At 48.3% G+C, this 25,604-nt stretch overlaps 1 protein-coding gene across 6 annotated transcripts in view; it reads left to right on the top strand.

The window, feature by feature from the left end:
• Positions 1-25,604, top strand: part of LOC126065973 (long-chain-fatty-acid--CoA ligase 1) — a 206,376-nt gene that overhangs the window by 64,686 nt on the left and 116,086 nt on the right. The window lies entirely within an intron of this gene.

The following is a 25,604-nucleotide window of genomic DNA, read 5'->3' on the forward strand; positions in this document are numbered from 1 at the left end:
CCCCCTCCCTGTCTCACACAACACTCACACGTCCCCCTCCCCATCTCATGCACTCACGTGTCCCCTCCCTGTCGCACACGCATTCACACGTCCCCCTCCCCATCTCATGCACTCAAATATCCCATACCCCCCACACTCACACATCTCCCTCCCCGTCTCACACACAATTCATGCATCCCCTTCCCCCAGCACACACTCACACACACTCACACGTCCCCCTCCCCATCTCATGCACTCAAACATCCCATCCCCCCCACACTTACACGTTCCCCTCCCCCTCACATGTACTCACACATCCCCCTCCCTGTCTCACACGCACTCACGTGTCCCCTCCCTATCTCACACGCATTCACACGTCCCCCTCCCCGTCTCACATGCACTTACACATCCCTTCCCTGTCTCACACACACTCACACGTTCCCCTCCTCCTGTCACACACTCAAACATCCCATCCCCCCACACTCACAGGTCCCCCTCCCTGTCTCACAGGCATTCATGCGCCCCCTTCCCCCCAACACACTCTCACAAGTCCCCCTCCCCGTCTCATGCACTCAAATGTCCCACCCCCCCCACACTCACATGTCCCCGTCCCTGTCTCACACGTATTCATGTGTCCCCTTCCCTGCAACACGCACACATCCCCTTCGCCATCTCACATGGCGCTCACACAGTCCCCTTCCCCCACACACACACTTACAGGTCCCCCTCCCCGTCTCACATGCACTCACAGGTCCCCCTCCCCATCTCACACGCAGTCGCAGTCGCAGTCACACGTCCCCCTCCCCGTCTCACACCCGCTCACATGTCCCTTCTGATTAAGGGCCTGGAGGTGTATACTGTTCTCCACAGTCCTGTTGGAGCCTAAGGTTCCCTGGAAGCTGAAGGACAGAGCCAGCTCAGAACAGTGCAGGTGCTGAGGCTCAGATGGACAGACACTCATGAGAGCAAAGGGAGTCTAGCTCGTACCCCATTCTCTAGACCTGGTTCCCTCCCTCCATCCCTTCCCAGGGATTACGGAAAAACCTGCCTTAGACTGCAGTGAAGACAAGCATTTCAAGAAGGAGATAATGACTTGGATCAGCTGTGCTCGCCTGTGACACCTGACTGACTGTCCACTGGATCTTCACTGCACTAGTCACTCTGGGTTTATAATGGCCAACAGATTTTTAATGTGGTTTTCATATCAGAAAGGATCGCGCTGTGATTAACTTGCTTTTTTCCCCCAGAATAAACTCTCAGGCAAAGCATACCTTTGAAAATAATATTAAGGGGATAGATTTTCTTGGGTGTTTGTTGCAATGGATGGTAATGGGCAAACGTTCTTATGTCATAATGCTACCTGATTTCTTTGAAATGTATTTTACAAGCCAAAATTCTAGGATGTAGAAATCTGGGAAAGTCATTTCCTGGGATTAACTTTTCAAGGGATATTTTCTGTCAGTTAATTTGAGAAATTAGCAGCATTTCATTTTACTGCAAGCCTTTGTCACATTTGACTCAGTTGTCATTTATACGTTAAAGCAGTTGTTTTTGGATATGTGATCGACCACGTGTATTAATCAAGCACAAGGGGGTTTGCACTAAAGAATTGTTACTGTAATAACACTATTTGCTAGGCTAACTTCATAGCTATATTCTGAATTGCACAAAAAGTCAATAATTTGTCACATTGGGGTTTTGAATGTTTGCTTTAAGCGTTGGCTATTTCTGTGTTTTATAAACCAAAACAGAATTTCCAAAAATGATGAAGGAAACCAAAATAAATATTTCTGCATTTCAAGTGAGTGAAGCATCTCTTTTAATGTCATTTTTAATGTCTGGGCAGCCTCTGATGTACACGAGCAAAGAGCAAGGAGGGCCCCCAGCCCCAGCAGCCTCCCAGAAGCTTCTTCCCCTGCCCAGGTCTCTTGCTATAAATCAGCAGTTTTCTGGCCCTACACAAACTCTTGAGTAGGCTGGCTCTGACAAAAGTCCTAATGTGTCGTGGAGAAGAACATCATGGTGTGAATAACGTGGATATTCTTGAAAATGCAAACTCTTTGCTGGAAGGCTACATTCCTCAGAAGATACTGGCTTACAGCTGATGGTTCTGTAGTAGGTTTAATTCTGCTATATTTTAGTAAGTCTGTTACTGTAGAACTGTTTCAGATGGTATCATTTATAGCAGCTAACTTTTTCTTTTCCTCTACCCATACTCTGGTTTTATCATTTAGAAAATTCACTTTCCCCCTGTTCTCTGTTTCTTACATAGCCTGCTGTGGTTAGAGCAGCCTTCCTCCCTCCCGCCTTCCCCTTAAATTTTGTGTTTGGTGTGGTGATGTTTTCTCCTCTGTTGCTCAAACCCTGGGCATCTCTTATAGAGCTCATAACCCATTCTGCCTCTTTATTTTAGCTGTTAAGATCCTTATCTTGTCTTGCCTTCCTCCTGCTCTCTTTCCCTAACTGAAGTGTAAGCTCCTTGAGAGTAGGTATCAGTTTTCTCTCCCTCAGCACCACGCACAGGGCTTAGAAACTAGCAGGTGTTCACTAAATAAACCATTCTGGACAGATCCTTGGACTTAGGAACAAAGCTCCTTCCATAATGAGGTTGATAATAAATGCTGTTTTTGCCCTTAACTTGCATGGTGCGCCTTGTGGACCAGCTCCTGCTCAGCAGCGCTGGATGTACCCTGGTGCTCGGCTGCACAAATCACAACTGACCTCAGCAGCCCCGGGGTCTCTGCACAGACTCTCCTGTGCAGTCAAAACAGAAGAAGTATGGTTGAGTCTAACTGAGGTGGTTGTCTGTCTGACTATGAGGCAGTCCTTTTGTCCCATCCAGGCGCCTGCACAGTAAGCTTTTCCAGTAACCACCATGAGGGATGCAGGCCTGAGGTAAAGCTGACGAGAGGAGGGTGAAGCCAGCATTGGCAGCCCTGGGGCCCACAGAGCTCTTCTCGGCCCCACCTTGCAGACACCAACCATGACACACCCTCATACTATATTTAAACTTGGAGAAGCAGCTTGTTTTTAAGTAAACTTGGTATCTGGCAGTTAGGTATTCTAGCCCCACCCGGTCTTTTAGAGTACTTGGAATAATAGTAATAATTAAAATGCGTGAGTGTATCTATAGGCCGGGCACTGTTGTAAGCATTTTACATAGGTTGACCTGTTTTATGGCCACAATCCTTTCATTCCAAATATGGCTATTTTCCCCGTTTTGCAAATGAGTATTTGGTCAGTGTCACATACCTGGACAGAACTGAAGCCAAACCACCTGGCTCCAGAGACTGAACCCCCAGCCTCATGCTGTGTACTGCTGTTCCTCCTTGTCTATATTTGGCAAGGAAATTCTGGCAAACGTGTCATTGGATGGTTTTTTTGGGCCAGCAGTTCTGCTTCTAAGCTTCAGTACTAGTAATGTTTTAGACAGGACTTTTCTCTGTCATAATGGACGCTAATACCACTTCTCGGAGTTTTTTTTGTTTTTTGTTTTTTTTCTGGTTGTCTTCATGTTTTATAGCTTACCAAAAATAAAACATGGCTTCTGTGATGTTTAGTAATTCCAAATCTATCAAGGATGAAAAGCTTGGAAGAAGTAACCATTCTGTGTTAGAAAGAGAGTATGAGTAAAGCCAGGTAACATGCTTTACAGGCTCATGAGATCCCTCAGAATTTGTAGGAATCACCAACTCTGGATGTAATAGTATCTGTTGCCATCGAGTTGATTCTGATTCATAGCGATCCTATAAGACAGTACAGCTGCCCCATAGGTTTCCGAGGTTGTAGTCTTTACGGAAGCAGACTGCCACATCTCCCACGGAGTGACTGGTGGGTTTGAACTGCTGACCTTTTGGTTAGGAGCCAAGCACTTAACCAGTGTGCCACCAGGGCTCCTGGATATAACAATAGCTGTAGGTATTATGGGCTTGCTGTGAGCAGTATATGAAGAAGAACACCACGTCAGGATTGGAGAAAGACTCATTAACAACCTGTGATATTGCGGATGACACAACCTGCCTTGCTGAAAGCAAAGAGGAGTTGGAACACTTATTGAGGAACAAATGGAACAAGGGGGTACTGCTTGGTTTAAAGGTAAGAAAGGCGTGCATCAGGGTTGCACCCTTTCTCCTTACTTAGTCTGTATGCTGAGCAAATAATACGAGAAGCTGGACTACATGAAGAAGAACGTGGCATCAGGATTGGAGGAAGACTCATTAACAACCTGTGATTCGAAGTTGACACAACCTTTCTTGCTGAATGTGAAGAGGTCTTGAATTACTCATGAAGATCAAAGAGTACACCCTTCAGTATGAATTACACTGAACGTAAAGAAAACAAAAATCCTCACAACTGGACCAATAGACATCGTGATAAACGGAGAAAAGATGAACGTTGTCAAGGATTTCTTTTTACTTGGATCTGCAGTCAATGCCCATGGAAGCAGCAGTCAAGAAATCAAACCATGCCTTGCATTGGGCAAATCTGCTGTAAAAGACCTCTTACAGTGTTAAAAAGCAGTCGTCACTTTAAGGACTAAGGTGCACCTGACCCAAGCCATGGTGTTTTTAATCACCTCACATGTGTGTGAAAGCTGGACAATGAATAAGGAAGACTGAAGAAGAACTGATGCCTTTGAATTACGGTGTTGGCAAAGAATACTGAATATGCCATGGACTGCCAGAAGAACGAACAAATCTGTCTTGGAAGACGTGTAGCCAAAGTGCTCCTTAGAAGCAAGGGTGGCGAGACTTCTCATATGCTCTGGACTTGGTGTTAGGAGGGACATCATGCTTGGTAAAGTAGAGGGCCATGGAAAGAGGGGGAGACCCTCAATGAGATGGATTGACACAGTGGCTGCAACAAGGGGCTCAAGCATGACGACAATTGTGAGGATGACGCAGGACTGGGCAGTGTTTCATTCAGTTGTACATAGGGTCGCTATGAGTCAGAACCGACTCGACAGCACTTAACAACAGCAACGTGGTAAAATTGATCCCTCTCCCTCTTTCTTGAAACACGTTTTTCTTTTTGCTTCAGGGACACTAGATTCTTGGTTTTCTGCCTTCCTCCATGGCAGATTAATTCTTGTTGCTGTCTCCTTCTTTAACTCCCATTTAAATATCAGAGGGCACCCAGGGTTATGTTTTGGCCTCTCCTTTGTAGTCTATCCATACATCTTCCCCAGATCACCTGGTAAAATCCCATGGCTTTAAACAACTTCTAGATGCTGATTAAGGAGCCCTGGCAGTACAGTGGTTAAGCACTCGGGTGCTAACCAAAAGGTCGGTGGTTTGAATCCACCAGCCGCTCCGGAGGAGAAAGATGTGGGTGGCAGTCTGCTTCTGTAAAGATTTACAGCCTCAAAAAACCCCTATGGGGCATTCTGTCCTATAGGGTCTGTATGAGTCAGAATCGACGGTGACGGGTTTCAGGTTTTAGATGCTGATGACTTTCCAATTCTTATCTCCAGTCTGACCTGCCTTCTGATTTTCAGACTCTTATCTGTCTTCACTTGGTTGTCTAAAAGGCACCACAAATGGAAGCTGCCCAAATGCAACCTCTTGATTCCCTCCCCTCAAAACTCTGTCTGCTTGGTGAAGTAGAGGATCAGCAGAAAAGAGGAAGACCCTCAAAGAGATGGATTGACACAGTGGTGGCAATAATGGGCTCAAGCCTAACAATGATTGTGAGGATGGCGCAGGACCGGGCAGGGTTTCGTTCTGTGGTGCATAGGGTTGCTATGAGTCGGAATCGACAGCACCTAACAACGACAAACCTCTGACTCTCTGAGCAAACCCAATCCTCCCTTTTCCTGATGCCCCACATGCAGGAGTTCTAGCTAAGAATCACTCAAATTCACTCACTTCTATCTCTACTGCCACCAACCGGCCATTATGAGCTATACGTCCTTCCCTGTTCCCTGAGCGTCTACTCTTACCGATTTGCAGTCATTTCCACAGCAGTCAGGAGTAATCTTTTAAAAGGGTAACTCAGGGGATGTCACTTCTTGCCTCAAAATCCTTCAGTGGTTTCCTCCTGAACCCAAAGTAAAATTCATCTTCCTTTTGGGCTACGAGGCCTGAAAATCTGGCCCCACTTCTCTAACTTCTTCTGAGAGCACTCTCCCTTGCTCACAATGCTCCAGCCGGATGGCTCCCTTTCAGTCCCTTGAACATATGCAGCTCTTTCTCTCCTTAGGACCTTTGCACTCTGTATTTCTTCTATTTGAAATACTTTCTCCAAACCTTTGCAAGGCTGGCTCCTTCTCATTCTTCAAGTTATGACCCCAAACACACTCCTCAGAGACCTTCTGTAGCCACTACACTTACAATAGTGCTTGTGACGCCCACCCAAGATACTCTATCAATTATTTTCCTCAAAGCATCATTACAGTTTGAAATTGTTCATTTGTCTTCTTGTTTATTGTCACTCTCTATTAGAAAGTGAGCTTCTCGAAGGCAAGGATCTTGCCCACTGTGCTGATTGCTGTATCATTATAGCACGGGGCAGTGCCTGGCACTTAGCTAACAGTAAACACATGATTGTGGATTGCTCACTCCCTAACAGGGGTTTTGTGGGAATTCAATAAGACCATAAGTAAAGAACTCAGCATAGTACGCTGCCCATAAACAAACCTGTTACCATTGAGTTGATATTGATTCATAGATCCCCTATGTGTGACAGAGAACTGCCCCCATAAGGCTTTCTTGGCTTTAGTCTTTACAGAAGCAGGTCTCCAGGCCTTTCTTCAGCAGGGCTGCTATGTGGGTTTGAACCCTCAGCCTTTAGATTAGTAGTTGAGTGCAAACTGCTTGTGCCACCCAAGGTCCCTTTTGCTGCTCATGTTGTTGTTAGGTGCTGTCGAATCCTTTCTGACTCATAGTGACCCTGCTCGTAGTGACTCTGTGTCCAGCAGAACAAAACACTGCCTGGTCCTGCACCATCCTCACAATTGTTGCTATACTTGAGTGCATTGCTTCAGCCACCGTGTCAATCCATCTTGTTGAGGGTCTTCTTTTTTGTTGACCCTCTACCTTAGCGAGCATGGTGTCCTTCTCCAGGCACTGATCCCTCCTGACGACATGTCCAAAGTTCGTGAGACGTACACCATATACTGTTGAAAGGTGGAATAAGGTGGTGGTAGAGGAAAGGCCACAAGATTTGGTGATAGAGGCAACCGTGGGAATAACTGTTATAGCGGAGTAAGGAGAATAGAAGCGTTTTTGGAGTGGACTGAGGCATGAATTCCTGGGAAGTCAGGAAGAAGGGTAGACAGCTCTTTGAAGTTTTGTTGTAAAGAAAGTCAAACGAATGGATGGTAACTGGAGAAAGATGTGTTGTTGAGAGGTGTGGTTTTGTTTGCAGGTCGTAGTGGTGGTTTGTAAGACGGGAGATCCTAGAGCGTGACAATATGCTGATGAGAACGACCTAATAGTAGGGAGAGAGAAATGGGTGATTCAGGAAAGGGAAACAAGTCCTGAGCAGGTGGGAGCATTAGAACCCACAGTGGAGAAATCCACCATTGATGGAATGTCTTCCATTCCAACAGGAGGGGAGATAGAGAACATGTATCGGTGTAGGTAGGTCCATGGTGGCTGGGATGAAAGATTAGGGAGCTTCTAGGTGAATGCTTCTATTTTTTCAGTTAAGTGTTATCTCCATAAAGTTCCCAGGTGGTGAAAACTATTTTCCCTTGACTACTAGCCTGAGGGTTGGCAGTTTGAACCCACCTAGAGGTACCCTGGAAGAAAGGCCTAGCAATTTCCCACTAAGATAACAGCCCAGAAAGACCTACGAGGCAGTGCTACATGAGGTCGCCATGAGTGGCGGTGTGGTTTTGGTTGTATTATCTCCATGTTATGGGTGAGAAAATGGAGGCTTGGAGAGATCGGCTAACTTGACCAGGGTCAGTCATCTAGTAAGTGTCTGAGCTAGACTTTCTGATGTCAGGACCTGTCTGTGCCTGGATGACCTTCTTGGCAGCCCCCCTCACCCCGTGGGACCCCAGTGCCTTGAGCATCCGTTACTGTGTTGAGTGAGCAATCTTAGCCAGTCTTCAGCCAAGCTTTCCAGTGCAAATTAGCTTGTTGAAGGTTTAACTCAGTCATGCCACAAAGTGGAGGAGGATAAATGCCATGGGCTTTGGAATTTCCTTTCCGTGTTTTCATCCGTGTTCCCAGACTGTTGCTTTTCATGGCAGCATAAGCTGCCGTGGCAGAAGAGGAGCTGACCAGTCTCCCCATCCACTTGCTGTGAGCAGGCTGAGGGCCCTGCAGAACAGGAGGACAGAGACCTTGAAAGGAGAGGGCCATGGGTCAGTTGGGCTGGGCAGGCCCAGAGCTTCCCTCCCCAGCCCTCAGCTATGAGGGTTCTATCAGCCTCCAGCCCTCCCCGCCTCATTTAATGTGGAAAGTGACGGCTGGGCTGGAATGGACTCTCCTGAGGTTCTCAGCACAGAGGTGGCTTTCCATCTCTTCTCAGCAAAGCCTCATTGGCACCAGTGCTGAGAAACCCAGCCTCCAGGTTGGCCTGGTGCCTGCTGAATGTGAACTCCACGAAGGCAAGGCCCCCTGGGCTGTCTTTCCCCCACTGTGTCAGCGTACATGCCCAACTGTGTGTTCGCATTAAATCCACTGCTTCACTCAGCATGAGTAATTAGGAAATTGCCCCACCTTACTTATGAGCCATATATTGAACATAAAAAACCAGATTTTTTCCTTCGGCCTTTTAACTCCTTTGCACTGTTGACTTGCTAGATGAATTTTGTAGAGGTCTTGCTAAATGAGTTTTGCTTCTCAGCAGTGTTCTTCAGCCACAGAGTGGTCCTGTTGGTGGCCTGAAGCAGGGTTTTCTCACAAATGTATTTTGCACATACATTGTTAGCTGTGCTCTTTGTTGAGATTTTTAAGGAGGATGGTTTTGACGGTCATACTGGGTGGCAGAAGTTGCCCTTGTAAATCCTAAGGCTGCTAGATTTCCCCTCCAAGAGCTCTAGACAGGCTTGGTGCTTTTCAGGTGGCTCGTTAAAATTGACAGGGCTGGTAGTCAGGCACCGGGTACTGAAGAAGACACATGTGAGGAGTGCATGGAAACCAGTTTGAGCACGTTCTGCATTAGGCCACATGTCAGGCACACAGGGACTCTGACTTGTCAGTCTGTTGCTTTCCCACACCCACTGATCCTGCCTTCCCGCACCCTGTTGACGCCTGCCAGCTCCTCAGCTCCACCTGGTCTGAATTGTCTGTGGACCTGCACTGGGGAGAAGTCCCAGGACTGCTGCACATAAGTGCCTAGAGGCACCCCACCCTGCCAGTAAGCCTGTTGCCTGGAGGCACTTGGCTCTGTCTTTCCATGGGTCCGATGTCTCATGTGTTACAGCTCTCTGTCTCTGTGGGTCTAAGAGGTTATCAGTGCAGGGTTCCCAGGTCCAAAGAATGCACTCTGTTCCCAGCTCTCCTTTCTTGGTGATGGTGAGGTCCATGTCTCTGCTTGCTTCTGTCTCTCCGTTTATCTCTTGTAAAATAAAAGGTGTGACTCAAGTAAAGGTGGGGCTTGAATCACATCCCTTTGTAAGATGGTGACTCAAGATACACTGTACCCTAATCTTACGTCATTAACATACAGAGGTTAGGATTTACAACACATCACAAAATGGAGGATAATTACATCAGATCACAAAAAATGGAGGACAGCGACACAATACTGGAAATCATGGCCTAGCCAAGTTGACATGTATTTTGGGGGGACATAATTCAATCCACAACAGTTAGGGTTAGGGTCAGATCTAGGGTTAGGGTTACGGTTAGACCTAGGTTTAGGGTTAAGGTTAGACTGAAGTTTACAGTTAGGGTTAGATCTAGGGTTGGGGTTAGCATAAGGGTAAGACAGACAGCTAGCATTAGGTTGAGGATTATGTTTAGAGATAGGGTTAGGATTGGGCAAGTTTTAGGATTAGAGTTAGGATAAGGCTTAGGGTTACAACTAGGATTAACATTAGGGTCAGATCAGAGTCAATATAAATATGGTTTGGGTTCAAGAGAGGGTTAGATTTTAATATACTTTTACTGTTAGGTTTAGTGATAGGGTGAGGGTTAGGATTAGTTTTACATTCAGGTTTAGGGTTAGGGTTAGATCTCGAGTTCGTGTTAGGATTAAGGAGCAGTGGTTAGTGTTAGGGTTAGGGTTAAGGTTAGATCTGGAGTTAGGGTTAGGTTACTAGGTTAGGTAATGTTAGTGTTATATCTAGGCTTAAGTTGAGGTTTAGGGTTAAGGTTAGAGTTAAGGTTTAATCTAGTGTTATTACATAGAAGGTGGTCTTGGGTTTAGGGTTAGGGTTAGGTTTAGATCTAGGATTCGGGTTTCATCTAGGTTTCAGGTTAGTGTTAGGTTGAGGGTTATGGTTAGGGTTAGATGTAATGTTAAGATCAGAGTTATGGATAGAGCTAGGATTAGGGTTTAGGGTTAAGTCTAGTGTAAGTTTTAGGGTTAGGTCTAAGGTTAGTTTTAAAATTATGGTTAAGGTTAGGTTTAGGTTTTTGTCACTTCTTTGATAAATGCCAAGCACGTTCTTCCTTTTTGGCTTTTTAACTCTTGGTCTTTGCGTATTTCATTATACTACTTTTCTTTTTCTTCTCCAGCCCTCCTTTGTTACCTGTTCAGCTCTTTTAGTTCATTTCTTCCTTTCACTTTAGCTAGTCCACATTTAAGAGCGAGTTTCAGACTCTCTTCTGACATCTATTTTGGTCTTTTCTTTCCTGTGTTTCTGATGACATTTTGCTATAGGTATGATGTCCTTGATGTGATGCCAGAACTCATCTGGTCTTTGGTCATCAATGTTCGATTCGTCCTATCTATTCTTGAGATGGTTTCTCAATTCGGCTGGGATATAGTCAAAGTCGTATTTTGGCTCTCGTGGACTTGCTCTAATTTTCTTCAGCTTCAACTGAAACTTGCAATAGTTTCTTGGTTTTCCCCGTTCCCTTCCCAGACTACCTTCACGGTGACCAACTGTTGTAGGGATATTTCCTGCTGTTCCAACACAATTTTTCCTTCCCAGGTTGGCCCTGAGACGAGCTGTGGTAGCTCCAACCAGACCAGATCTGGGCTTGATTCAGTGCTAAAATCCACCACTACGTTCTTTTTCCCTGCCACTGCAGCTATTACTGATAACAGAAGCCAAGAAATTGTATGTCTGGCCCTTTCCTTATCACTCTATATTTCCATATGCATCCAACTAGCCAGTTTCTCAGGAGTTAGATCTACCACCCCTACTGCCCATGAACAGCTTTCGCCTTGAGTAACTGAGTGCACCATAACACTGGCTTTAGTCCATGGGTGATTTCTTTATCCCATCCAGAAACCAAGGATTTCTCATTCTCTTGTTTATTCCCTTTTCTCTGAAACTACGTATTCCAGTGAGTCTGGGCCATTGTAGTAAAACTCACTCTTCCGACACCAACTGAAAGAACAATTTCTTTTATAAGGATCAGCCCCACGGAGGGAGCTGGTGGTTCCTATGAGGCAGAAGCTAAAGATGTCCCAAATGTCCAGCTTTTCCGGATTGCTGTCCCACTCCATCATCTCCCACATTAGCTCCTCCTCTTCCCCTCAGTACTCTCCCTCCCATCTTTGGGTTCCGTAATTAGCTGCAATGTCTCACAGAACTCACAAACCGTATTTCAAAGAAATGGCTCACGTGGTTGTGGAGGCTGGTGAGTCCCAAATCCACGGGTCAGGCATCAGGCTGGAGGTCTCTCCCGAACCACGTGACTGTAGGGGCTGATGAACCCGAACTGGCAGGCCAGATGACAGGCTGCTGGCTCACAAGGCTGTGGAAGCTGTCAAATTAGACCAGATGATAGGCTCTTGGAGCTGCGGAAGCTGGCAAATTCCAGAATCAGCAGGTCAGCCAGCAGGCCACTGGCTTAAGTCCCAAGAGCCAGAGGTCAGACAATCACGAGCTGGATGCAGGATCCAGATGCAGAGACAGAGAGTCCCACCAGAGTACCCACATGTGTACCTGGACGCAGGCCACACCCCAGGGAAGGATGTGATTTCAGTAACTGTAGTCCCACCCTCTAGTAAGGTGGTGACTCAAGATAAACCCTTAATCCTGCCTCAGTAACACGGCTATAGGCCAAAGTCAAATTATAATAAATTACGGTTTTGGAATAAAATGAGTTTTTTATTTATATCATCTTTATTTTTTAATTTATAAATTTCAAATAATGTGACTTTAGTTCATCTACTTTTAAAGTTTTTATTTTTTTCAACTAGTTTAATATCGTAGGAAAAAATAACCATTATAAATTTTAACAAAAACATGTATATAGGAACACCCAGCTTCAGTTTCTCCTTGAATTTCTGGATAGGACTCACCGTGGCACTGGCTCTGTACCCAAATGACTTGACTAGAAGGTCTCATTTTTTTGTACACTGATTTTACGATCGTATATGTACGTCCCCTCTCTCTGAATTTCTGGAGTTTCTCCCCAGCAACAATGCAGAATCCATAGAAAGTAAGATTCCTGAAGCCAACTCTTCAGACATGGACTGGACTGGACAATGGGCTGGAGAGGGATGCTGGTGAGGAGGGAGCTTCTTGGATCAGGGGGACACTTGAGACTATGTTGGCATCTCCTGCCTGGAGGGGAGATGAGAGGGTGGAGGGGGTTAGAAGCTGGCGAAATGGACACGAAAAGAGAGAGTGGAGGGAGGGAGCGGGCTGTCCCATTAGGGGGAGAGTAACTGGGAGTGTGTAGCAAGGTGTATATGGGTTTTTGTGTGAGAGACTGACTTGATTTGTAATCTTTCACTTAAAGCATAATAAAAATTACAAAAAAAATAGATCACGCTATGACTTCAACTCACTAAAGCCATCAACAAATGGATACTTAATGTAAAAACAAAACTTAGGATCAAACAAACAAAAACAAGAAGCAAAGAACTCAAACCAGTTGCTTTCCAGTGGGTTCTGTCTCTCGCGATCTCACGTGTTACTGAGCAGAACTGCGCTCCATCCAGTTTTCTGGGCTATAATCTTTAGAGAAGCTGGTGGCCAGGTCTTTCTTCAGCGCTGCTGCTGGGTGGGTTCAAGCCACCAACCTTTAGGCTAGTGACTGAGTGTAAACCGTTTGCATAAGTCTTGCTAAAATATTACAGGAGAAAGTAGAGAACACAATACGCGGAAACAGTCCAGAAACGGAATGGCTCTGTGCTCGCTGTTGAAAAGTGTCTGGGAGAAGCCTGGCTAGTTCCCTCTTCCGCAGCCTGGGCCACGAAATGTGAGCGCTTTCCTCACTGCTGACTCCGCGCAGGTTTGGTCCCCAAGTGGCCACAGCTCCCGCCCTGGGGTGAGGGTCCCCGCAGGAAGGAAAGCGCCTGCTCTCCCCGTGGGAGCAGCACCCAGGTCCCTCCGGGCCCGGCACCAGGCGTTTCCCACGCTCAGGGAGCCAGGTGGGCAGCTCCCGCCCTGGGGTGAGGGTCCCCGCAGGAAGGAAAGCGCCTGCTCTCCCCGTGGGAGCGGCACCCAGGCCCCTCCGGGCCCGGCACCAGGCGTTTCCCACGCTCAGGGAGCCAGGTGGGCAGCACCCTCCCTGGGGCGGGGGTCCCCGCAGGAAGGAAAGCGCCTGCTCTCCCCGTGGGAGCAGCACCCAGGTCCCTCCGGGCCCGGCACCAGGCGTTTCCCACGCTCAGGGAGCCAGGTGGGCAGCTCCCGCCCTGGGGTGAGGGTCCCCGCAGGAAGGAAAGCGCCTGCTCTCCCCGTGGGAGCGGCACCCAGGCCCCTCCGGGCCCGGCACCAGGCGTTTCCCACGCTCAGGGAGCCAGGTGGGCAGCTCCCGCCCTGGGGTGAGGGTCCCCGCAGGAAGGAAAGCGCCTGCTCTCCCCGTGGGAGCGGCACCCAGGCCCCTCCGGGCCCGGCACCAGGCGTTTCCCACGCTCAGGGAGCCAGGTGGGCAGCTCCCGCCCTGGGGTGAGGGACCCCGCAGGAAGGAAAGCGCCTGCTCTCCCCGTGGGAGCAGCACCCAGGCCCCTCCGGGCCCGGCACCAGGCGTTTCCCACGCTCAGGGAGCCAGGTGGGCAGCTCCCACCCTGGGGCGGGGGTCCCCGCAGGAAGGAAAGTGCCTCCTTTCCCCGTGGGAGCGGCACCCAGGCCCCTCCGGGCCGGGCACCAGGCGTTTCCCACGCTCAGGGAGCCAGGTGGGCAGAGCCGGTGTGCACACGCCCTCTGGCGGCCGGCTGGCAAATCGCTGACGTTCAGAGCCAGGATGGTCAACCAGGTATTTGGACGTTGACGCTGAAGTGGGGCGCAGCGTCCGTGCCTTGATGGGAACGGTGGAGACAAGAAGAAGTTACGCATGCGCTCAATATCCAAAAGCCCTCCGAGTGTTAGAACAACCCTAGCACTAACAGGCAGGAAGAGCTTTCAAGCTTCCTTTTTCCTTTTTCTCCTGTCAGATTTCAGTCTGGAACTCTGGTGTAACTGCCTGGGCCCGAGATGCTGACTTCAACAGGGGAGGAAGGCGGGAACGGGAAGGGAGACATTTTACCTTTGAAGGCATGGATATGAATACCTACGTGGCCCCGCCCGCCCCTCTTGAGAGTGTCTCACCTACCACTGCACTAATTTATTCCTGTGATTTTGGCCTCCATCAATGACGCCATGGGGGAAGACGTACACATTGTGTCAGCAGGAGGGATAGAAACAGGGACGTTGTGGCAGAGCTGTGTATGGACCCCACTGGAGGAACGTGGGGGAGTTCCTGGGTGGCGCAAATGGTGACGTGCTCAGCTGCCAACCAGAAGGTTGGTGGTCCAAATCCACCCGGAGGTACCACGGAAGAAAGGCCTGGCAATCTACTGAAAAGTCAGCCATCGAAAACCGTGTGGCGCACAGCTCTGCTCTGACAAACGTGGGGTCGCCATGACGTGGAGTAGGCTCCACCGCAACCGGTTTAGAGGGAAGCGAGCCCACTGGAGGGGACATCTGCCCCGAGGCCAGGAGTCCCTGTACTTGTGTGGGGAAGCCATTAGCAAGGATGGACCCGTCTAATGGGTTCAGGACACAGCATCTCCTTGAAGCCCTTTAGTGGGAAGTGTGCTGTCAATTGTGCGCCCAGCAAAATCGGCATCAGGGCTGGAAGGAACGCACATCATTGCAGACCTGACTTTACCAGTTTCCGCTGAGTGAAGCCAGCAAGGCGGCAGGGTCCAGAGAGAGAATGTGCAGTGTTTGAAGCTGGACCCAGCAGAGCATAGATCCTCTGAGAACAGGAGGGTGGAGGATGCCCAGAGGGTTAAGATTAGGGTTAGGGTCAGGGCTAGGGTCAGGGCTAGGGTCAGGCCATGTCAGGGTGAGGGTCAATGCCAGGGTCAGCATTTTAGCATTAGAATTAGGGTCGGGGGGAAGGCACGAGATAAAACTTCTTCACCCATTTCTCTTTGTATGTGTTGGCAGTGTTCTGACGTTCTGTGTTTGTGGGGGCTTCTCCTTTAAGGACTGAGAGAGGAACTGCTTGTTGACAAGGACGGGCTATCCAGGCGGCTGCCTGGGGCAAGAGGCTCCTTGGGATACCAAATCAATGTGTGTCAAAAAATTATTTTGAGTAAAATATTACCAAAGCAAGTAAATATCAAGTAGTTATCCTGAGTTTATATAGATGTTCCCAAAGTGTGTGCTGCTGCACAGTGGCATAAATAGGGTGATGAAACCCTGCTGCCTAAATGGCCTGGTGGTGTCAGTCCTCCTCTACCTTCACAAGGGGGAGGAGAGAGAATCAAGATCTACATCAGCCCCAGGCTGACTCCTATGAGGTGGAGGTCAGACATACCTCCACCCTCCACCACCTTTTTACCAATTCTGACACCAACAGTCCCTCACACTGCAGTCTCTACTTCTCTGCTGGGTTCAATAATTTGTTGCAGTGGCCACACAGAACTCATAGACTGTACTTAACAGTTATAGGATTTATTATGTAAGTAACAGGTTACAACTCAGGATCAGGAATGACTCAGGATACGGTTCATCGATCAGGACTGCTTCTTTTCAGCCGTGTCCTCAGGCAGGTCTGCCCCTCGGTCCCTCGGCCCCTCAGCCCCTCGGCTCCCCGGCCCCCCGGTCCCTCAACCTGGCCTCTGCCCCACTTGGGAAAGTGTTACAGCTTTTTAGCTCCACCAAGTGCCTGGATGCACCTCACTCTGCCAGCAAGCCTCTGCCAGAAGGTGCTCAGCTCTCTGGCTCTGTGGGTCGGCATGCCCACAGTAGCTGCTCTGCTCCATGGCCCGGGAAGTCCAGGATGCCATCTCGCACCAGTCTCCAGGTTCTGCTGCTTCCGTTTGCCGTGCTTCTTGTCACCTCATGCCATCACCAGTGTTTGGCTCTGTCTGTCTCCTGGGTCTAGGAGTTTCTCAGTGCAGGGACCCTGGGTCCAAAAGACACTCTTCACTCCAGGCTCTTCTTGACGGTAGTGAAGTCCTCCCTCCTGCCTCTGGGCTTGGCTCCCTTTAAGCCTGGCAGGATTGCAAAACTGACCATTTCCCTCATTAGGGTTCCATGCACCTTATTTGCATGGTTCCACCCCCTGCAAGGGTTCCATGCACCTTATTTGCATTATTTGCAGGCTGTCTCCAATACCCTTGGTGGGCCACAAGAACCTTATTTACATACTCCCACCCAATCATTTTGTGGCTGGTGGAACATCCCTAGAAGGGCCATATACTAGTAATTCACTTCACCACACCTGCTATAGAAAATACTCTCTTACTTAAACTTTTTTTCATATATCACAAAAAGTTCATCACTGTGCTAGTATGAAAACTTCAATTTCACCACCATTTAGCACTGGCCCAGTTGTGAGGATTTTTGTTTTTTTCACGTTTGTGCACATTATGAATTGATGCTAATGACTCTAATTCTAATCTAGCTAACACCCCGGCAACTGCCCTCTCCTCCCCCTTCAGTATCTGTATCTCCTTTCTCCAGTAGGAGAAACCCTAGGTTTCAATAATATTAATAGATTTAATCACATGCTCAGTTATATAACCAAAAAACACAAAAAAAACCCTGTTGCCTTTGCATCGATTCTGACTCATAGCAACCCTACAGGACAGAGTAGAACCACCCCGTAAGATTTCCAAGGCCGTAATCTTTATAAAAGCAGACTGCTATGTCTTTCTCCTGTGGAGCACCTGGTGGGTTCGAACCAACGGCCGGCCTTTCAGTTAGCAGCCAAGCACTAAACCGCTGTGCCACCAGGTCTCCTCAGTTGTATAATACACACAAAAATCATTCCAGAAGTGCTACGCCCATACCTAAGTAGCCTTAAAAATTCCTTGCGGCTGTGCTAATTTGTAGCCTAGAGCTCTGTGATCGAGGTGTGGTGTTTTGTTTACTTGTATTCTTGTTTTTGCGTATTCTCCAGTGTGATTATGAAATTCATTTGAAATACAGTGAAGTCCATGTCCTTGTTTTTGTGTTCATCCTTTCTCTTACCGTCCCGCTGTTCTACATTTCATTGTATTCTGATTCCTGTTGTCAGGTGTGTTTAAGTCCATAGCGACCTGGTCCTTAAGGACACACCCCTGGGCCTTGTACTGACCCCTCCCGCCTCCTCATTCCCCATGCAGGACCTTCCCCGGTCTCTCCCGCCTCCTCACTCCTGACCACTCTCACCTCACTCCCCACACCTGGGCAATCTTTTGCGCCTTCTCCTCAACTCTCCGGACCTGGTCCTCACTCTCCACACCGAGTCCTTCTCCTGGCTCCTCGACCCCTCCCTCTCCTCCCCTCATGCTGCCTTGCCCGCCAGCCCCCTCACCTGTGCCAAGGACCCCCCCACCCAGGGCCCTGACACCACAGAAAATGCAGAGGGTCACTGGTTCCACTTGCAGGCGTCTTGCAGAGGTGGGTCTTCTGGCTGCTCTACCTGCTGTGCTAACTGAAAGGTAGGAGACACGGGGACCACAGTGAGGGGACCTGCTCCCAGGTTGGACGTGCCTGGCCCCACGAAGGTGTTGGCAGGTGTGGGGAGGTGTAGTGCTCCCGCCTCTCTGAGCTCATAGGGTGGGATCACAGAAGGATGCTCCTGCGCCGCCGTCCAGCGCTATAACACTGCCATCCAGCTCCCTGGTCCCTGAGTGTACCCCCTGGGCCTCAGTGTCCCCATGTGTTCCAGGTACATGAGGTGTCAGGTCAGCATCCCGTACCCATGGCAGCAACATCCCCCTTCAGAATCTCCTGGCCTCGGGTGATTCCCACTGGGGAGGGGAGCCAGGGCCTGGAGCACACGGGGGACCTGCCCAAAGGACCCCCCTCCAGGAATCAGCATCCACAATGGGCTAATGGTGTCCCTGGACACACAGTGGGTTGGTGGGATTTGCACTGCACATGTGGGGGAAAGTCCGACCGTTGACTTCCCTCAGTTTGGGGAGCTCAAAGGGCTTGGGAAGAAAAGCCCAACCCGGGGTTGTGGGCAGACAGGGATCTTGGGTAGCTGAGGCATCTAACCTGTCAGTCGTTTGTGGGCCAGGCTGGGGGAAGCCATGGCCAGAGGCCCCCTCCCCACCCTCCTGCCAGTGCTGGGAACAAAGGCCTAGGGCAGTGCTGACAATGACCCCAACTGTAGCCTCTTGGGGAGGAGCCTTCTTGCTGATTCCACCTCCACCTGGGCCTTAGTGTCCACCAGGGATGAGGAGAGGGAGGGGTCAGTCCATCCGATGGCAGAGGAGACCCCTCGTGGGGTGCATTGGGTGACAGCAGGTAGGGGACCCCACAGGGGGGTGTGAGCTCTGGGAACCCCTTTCTGGGTGCTGATGTTATGCTGTTTATGTAAACATTTGTATGGTGATTACTCACTGACTCCGCTGCTGACCAAAAGGTGGGCGGTCTAGCCACTGGCCGCTCTGCCAGAGAGACGTGGCCGTTGGCTTCCGTGAACATTGATAGTCAGGAAACCCTATGGGGCAGCTCTGCTCTTCCTGTAGGCTCGTTATGAGTCTGAGTCGACTTGACTGCAATGGGTTTTTTTTTTTTTTTTGCTTTGTTTTTTGTTTCTTGGTACTGTGTGCCAGGTACCATGAACCAGATGTAAATAATTAAAAAGATTACTCAAAACAGCATTTTTGTGTGTTGCCTTGTTTACTGTAAGCCAGGTCTGCAGCATCAAGGTAAGTCCTGGGAGAGAAGACAGCTACACACACACATAGCTATGAGGTTCTCGATGGGTTGGGGGGTGGGGACTGGGGGTTAGGGTTAGAGAGTTGGAGGTAGGGTTAGAGGGTTAGTGTTAGGGGTAGAGGGTTAGGGTTTAGGGTTCTAGGGTTAGGGTTTTAGCACTTCAAAGTTGGGTTGGGGTTCGGGATTAGGGTTAGCAATTGGGGTTGGGTTTAGGAGTTGGGGTTTACTGTTTAGGGTTTAGTGTTGAGGGGTTGAGGTTAGGAGTTAGGGTAAGGGTTGGGGTTAGGGGTTAGGGTTTAAGGTTGGGATTCTGGATCTGGTTTGAGTTAGGGTTTTAGGGTTAGGCTTTACGGTCAGGGTTGGGGTTCAGGGTTAGGGTTTAAGGATTTATGGGTTTAGGGGTTAGAGTTAGGGTTAGGGGTAGGGTTGTTGGGTAGTTGGGGTTAGGATTAGGGGTTGGGGTTGGGCTTTGTGTTCAGGTTTGGGTTAGGGATAAGTGGTTAGTGGTTGGGGTTAGGGTTAGGGGATTGGGGTTAGGGTTCTGGTTCGGATTTGGGTTTGGGTTCAGCTTAGGGTTGTTGTTAGGGTGACTAGTGTTGTTAGGGGGATTGGGGTTGTTGTTATGGGGTTTAGGGCTGCTAGGGGCGTTAGGGTTGTTAGGTGGGGTTAAGGTTGTTGGGGGGTTAAGGTTAGAGGGTTAGGGTTAGAGAGTTAGGGTTAGAGTTTAGGGTTGGGGTTTAGGGTTAGAATTAGGGTTTAGTGTTAGAAGTTAGGGGTTAGGGTTAGGGGTTAAGGTTAGCATTAGGGCTGGGGTTAGGGATAAGGCAAGTGCTAGGGTCTAGGATTTGGGGTTAGGGGTTGAGTGTTAGGGTGTTAGGATTAGGGTTAGAGAGTTAGGGTTAGAAAGTTAGTGTTAAAGCATTAGGGTTTGGGTTTTAGGGGTTGGGTGTTAGGGGTTGGGGTTAGCGGTTAGGTTTAGGGATTAGGGTTAGGGGTTAAGGGTTAGAGGTTAGTGTTAGAGGGTTGAGGCTAGAGGGTTAGAGGTTAGGGTTAGGGTGATAGGGTTAGCAGTTTAGTGTTAGAGGGTTAGGGTTAGAGGGTTCGGGTTAGAGGTTTAGGGTTAGGGAGTTAGGGTTAGGGTTAGAGAGTTGGGGTTATAGGGTTTGGGTTAGAGGGTTATGGTTTGAGGGTTAGGATAAGGATTAAATGGTTAGGGTAACAGCATTAGGGTTGTAGGGTTAGGGTTAGAGGTTAGGTGTTACAGTTAGGGTTAGGGTTTTAGGGTTAGGATTTTAGGGTTAGGGTTAGGTGGTTACAGTTAGGGTTTAGGGTTAGCGGTAAGGGTTTTGGTTTGGGGTTAGGAGTTAGCTTTAATTTTAGGGTTTAGGGTTGGGTTAGGGTAAGGGTTTGTGGTTCAGGTTAGAGGGTTAGGGTTAGAGGGTTAGGTTTAGAGGGTTAGGGTTAGAGCGTTAGGGTGAGGGGTAGGGATAAGGTAAGAGGGTTAGGGTTAGAGGCTTAGGCATAGAGGGTTAGGGTAGGGTTAGAGGGTTAGGGTTAGAGCATTAGGGTTAGTGGGTTTGCATTAGAGGGTTAGGATTAGAGGTTTAGTGTTTGGGGTTAGGGTTGGGGTTAGGGGTTGGGGTTAAGGTTAGGGCTAGGGGCTAGGTTTTAGGGCTTTAGGGGTTTAGGGTTAGGGTTAGAGGGTTAGGGTTAGAGGCTTAGGGTTAGAGGCTTAGGCATAGAGGGTTAGTGTAGGGTTAGAGGGTTAGGGTTAGAGGCTTAGGGTTAGAGGCTTAGGCATAGAGGGTTAGTGTAGGGTTAGAGGGTTAGGGTTAGAGGCTTAGGGTTAGAGGCTTAGGCATAGAGGGTTAGTGTAGAGTTAGAGGGTTAGGGTTAGAGAGTTAGGGTTAGGGTTAGAGCGTTAAAGTTAGTGTTAGAGGATTAGGCTTAGGGTTAGTGTTTCGGCTTAGGGTTTAGGGTTAGGAGTTATGATTAGGGGTTAGGGGATAAGGTTAGGAGTTAGGGGTTAGGGTTGAATTTTGGGGTTAGGGATTAAGGTTAGGGGTTAGGTGTTAGGGATTAGGATTAGGATTAGAGATTAGGATTTATGGTTTAGGGTTAGGATTAGGGTTTAGGTTTAGAAGTTAGGGGTTAGGGTTAGGGGTTAAGGTTAGCGTTGGGGTGGGGTTAGGGATAAGGCAAGGGCTAGAGGCTAGGATTTGGGGTTAGGGTTTGAGTGTTAGGGGGTTAGGGTTAGGGTTAGAGAGTTAGGGTTAGAAAGTTAGTGTTAAAGGGTTAGGGTTGGGGGTTTAGGGGTTGGTTGTTAGGGGTTGGGGTTAGGGGTTAGGGATTAGGGTTAGGGGTTAAGGGTTAGAGGTTAGGGTTAGAGGGTTAGGGTTAGAGGGTTAGAGGTTAGGGTTAGGGGGTTAGGGTTTGGGGCTTAGTATTAGAGGGTTAGGGTTAGAGGGTTAGGGTTGGAGGTTTAGCGTTAGGGAGTCAGGGTTAGAGAGTTAGAGGGTTAGGGTTAGAGAGTTGCGGTTAGAGGGTTATGGTTAGAGGGTTAGGATAAGGATTAGAAGGTTAGGGTAACAGCGTTAGGGTTGTAGGGTTAGGGTTAGAGGTTAGGTGTTACAGTTAGGGTTAGGGTTTTAGGGTTAGGATTTTAGGGTTAGGGTTAGGGGTAAGGGTTTGGGATTGGGATTAGGGGTTAGCTTCAGTTTTAGGGTTTAGGGTTGGGTTAGGGTAAGGGTTTGTGGTTAGGGTTAGAGGGTTAGGGTTAGAGTGTTAGGGTGAGGGGTAGGGATAAGGTAAGAGGGTTAGGGTTAGAGGCTTAGGCATAGAGGGTTAGGGTTAGGGGATTGGGGTTAGGTTTCAGGTTCGGATTCGGGTTCGGGTTCAGGTTCAGATTAGGGTTGTTGTTAGGATGGCTTGTGTTGTTAGGGGGATTAGGGTTGTTGTTATAGGGTTTAGGGCTGCTAGGGGTGTTAGGGTTGTTAGGTGGGGTTAAGGTTGTTGGGGGGGTTAAGGTTAGAGAGTTAGGGTTAGGGTTTAGGGTTGGGGGTTAGGGTTAGTGGTTAGGGTTAGGGTTAGAGTGTTAGGTTTAGAGCGTTAGAGTTAGGGTTAGAGGGTTAGGGTTAGATGGTTAGGGAAAGAGCGTTAGGTTTAGAGGGTTAGGGGTAGAGGGTTAGGCATAGAGGGTTAGGGTAGAGTTAGAGGGTTAGGGTTAAAGGGTTAGGGTTAGAGAGTTAGGATTAGATGTTCGGGTTAGGGTTACAGGGTTAGAGGTTTAGTGTTAGTGTTAGACGATTAGGCTTAGGGTTAGGGTTTGGGGTTAGGAGTTATGATTAGGGGTTAGGGGATAGGGTTAGAAGTTAGCGGTTAGGGTTAGGGATTAAGGTTAGGGGTTAGGTGTTAGGGATTAGGGTTAGGTTTTGTATTAGGGTTAGGATTAGAGATTAGGGGTTATGGTTTCGGGTTAGGATTAGGGTTTAGGGTTAGAAGTTAGGGTTTAGGGGTTAAGGTTAGTGTTAGGGGTGGGGTTAGGGATAAGGCAAGGGCTAGGGTCTAGGATTTGGGGTTAGGGGTTGGGTGTTAGGGTGTTAGGGTTAGGGTTAGAGAGTTAGGGTTAGAAGGTTAGTGTTAAAGGGTTAGGGTTTGGGGTTTAGGGGTTGTTTGTTAGGGATTGGGGTTAGGGGTTAGGGTTAGGGATTAGGGTTACGGGTTAAGGGTTAGAGGGTTAGAGTTTAGGGTTAGGTGGTTAGGGTTAGGGGCTTAGTGTTAGAGGGTTCGGGTTAGAGGTTTAGGGTTAGGGAGTTAGGGTTAGAGTTAGGTTTAGATAGTTGGGGTTAGAGGGTTTGGGTTAGTGGGTTATGGTTAGAGGGTTAGGATAAGGGTTAGATGGTTAGGGTAACAGCATAGGGTTGTAGGGTTAGGGTTAAAGGTTAGGGATTAGGGTTAGAGTTTTAGGGTTAGTGTTAGGGTTTTAGGGTTGGGATTTTAGGGTTAGGGTTAGGCGGTTACAGTTAGGGTTTAGGGTTAGGGGTAAGGGTTTAGGTTTGCGGTTAGGGGTTAGCTTTAGTTTTAGTGTTTAGGGATGGGTTAGGGTAAGGGTTTGGGGTTAGGGTTAGAGGGTTAGGGTTAGAGGATTGGGTTAGAGCGTTAGGGTTAGTGTGTTAGGGTGAGGGGTAGGGATAAGGTAAGAGGGTTAGGGTTAGAGGCTTAGGCATAGAGGGTTAGGGTAGGGTTAGTGGGTTAGGGTTAGAGGGTTAGGTTTAGAGGTTTAGTGTTTGGGCTTAGGGGTTAGGGTTGGGGTTAAGGTTAGGGCTAGGGTTTAGGGCTTTAGGGGTTTAGGGTTTATTGTTTAGGGTTAGCATTTAGGGTTTAGGATTTAGGGTTAGGGTTGGGGTTTAGGGTTTAGGGTTAGGGTAGTTAGGGTTAGGTTGGTTAGGGTTAGGGTGGTTAGGGTTAGGGTGGTTAGGGAGGTTAGGGTTAGGGTTAGGGTTAGGTTTGGGTTCAGGGTTTAGGGTTTTAGGTTTAGGGTTTTTAGGGTTTTTAGCGTTGTTAGGTTTGTTCGGTTTAGTGTTTAGTGGTTAGCTTTTGGGGTTAAGGGTGTGGGTTAGGGGTGAGGCTGATGGTTGAGGGTGAGTGTGAGGGTTTGGGTTAGAGGGTTCGGGTTAGAGCATTCGGTTTAGAGCGTTTGGGTTAGAGGGTTCGGATTAGAGCATTCGGTTTGGAGCGTTAGGGCGAGGGGTAAGGGTAAGGTAAGACAGGGTTAGAGCATTAGGGTTAGAGTGTTTAAGGTGAGGGTTAGGGATAAGGTAAGAAGGTTAGGATTAGAGGCTTAGGCATAGAGGGTTAGGGTAGGGTTAGAGGTTTAGGGTTAGAGGGTCGGGTTAGAAGGTTAGGGTTAGAGGTTTAATGTTTGGGTTTTGGGGTTAGGGTTGGGATTAGAGGTTGGGTTAACGTTAGGGATAGTGGCTAGGGTTTAGGGCTTTAGGGGTTTAGGGTTAGGGTTTAGGATTTAGGGTTAGTGTTTAGGGTTTAGGGTTAGGGTTAGGGTGGTTAGAGTGGTTAGGGTGGTTAGGGTGGTTAGGGTGGTTAGGGTGGTTAGGGTGGTTAGGGTTATGGTGGTTAGGGTTATGGTTAGGGTGGTTAGGGTTAGGGGGGTTAGGGTTAGGTTTAGGGTTTAGGGTTATTGTTTAAAGTTTTAGGTTTAGAGTTTAGGATTTTTAGGGTTTAGGGTTTGGTTTTAAGGGTTTGGGGTGAGGGTGAGGGTGAGGGTTGAGGTTTCGGTTTAGAGGGTTTGGGTTAGAGGGTTCTGGTTAGAGCGTTGGGGTTAGAGGGGTGAGGGTGAGGATGAGAGTTGAGGGTTCGGGTTAGAGGGTTTGGGTTAGAGGATTCGGATTAGAGCGTTGGGGTTAGAGCGTTGCGGTTAGAGCGTTGGGTTTAGAGGGTTCGGGTTAAAGCGTTTGGGTTAGAGCATTCGGGTTAGAGCATTTGGGTTAGAGCGTTAGGGCGAGGGGTAGGGATAAGGTAAGAAGGTTAGGGTTAAAGGCTTGGGAATAGAAGGTTAGGGTAGGGTTAGAGGGTTAGGGTTAGAGAGTTAGTGTTAGAGGGTTAGGGTTAGAGGGTTAGGATTAGGGTGGGAGTTCCAGAACACTTAATTGTGCTCATGACGAGCCTTTACATAGATCAAGAGGCAGTTGTTCAAACAGAACAAGGGGACACTGATTGGTTTAAAGTCAGGAAACGTGTACGTCAGGGTTGTATTCTTTCACCATACCATACCTATTGAATCTGTATGCTGAAGAAATAATATGAGAAGCAGGACTATTTGAACAAGAACAGGGTATCAGGATTGGAGGAAGGCTCATTAACAACCTGAGTTATGCAGATGACACAACCTTGCTTGCTGAAAGTGAAGAGGACTTGAAGCACTTACTAATGAAGATCGAAGACCACAGCCTTCAGTATGGATTGCACCTCAATATAAAGAAAACAGAAATCCTCACAACTGGACCAAAGAGCAACATCATGATAAATGGAGACAAGATTGAAGTTGTCAAGGATTTCATTTTACTTGGATCCACAATCAACAGCCATGGAAGCAGCAGTGAAGAAATCAAATGACGCATTGCATTGGGTAAAACCGCTGCAAAGAACCTCTTTAAAGTGTTGAAAAGCAAAGATGTCACCTTGAAGACTAAGGTGCTCCTGACCCAAGCCATGGTATTTTCAATCACATCATATGCACGTGAAAGCTGCACAATGAATAAGGAAGACCAAAGAAGAATTGATGCCTTTGAATTGTGGTGTTGGCGAAGAATACTGAATATACCATGGACTGTCAAAACAAAGAACAACTCTGTCTTGGAAGAAGTACAACCAGAATCCTCCTTAGAAGCAAGGATGGCAAGACTGTGTCTTACATACTTTGGACATGTTGTCA

This window comes from Elephas maximus, chromosome 22, assembly GCF_024166365.1.
Source record: "Elephas maximus indicus isolate mEleMax1 chromosome 22, mEleMax1 primary haplotype, whole genome shotgun sequence".
NCBI classification, from domain to species: domain Eukaryota; kingdom Metazoa; phylum Chordata; class Mammalia; order Proboscidea; family Elephantidae; genus Elephas; species Elephas maximus.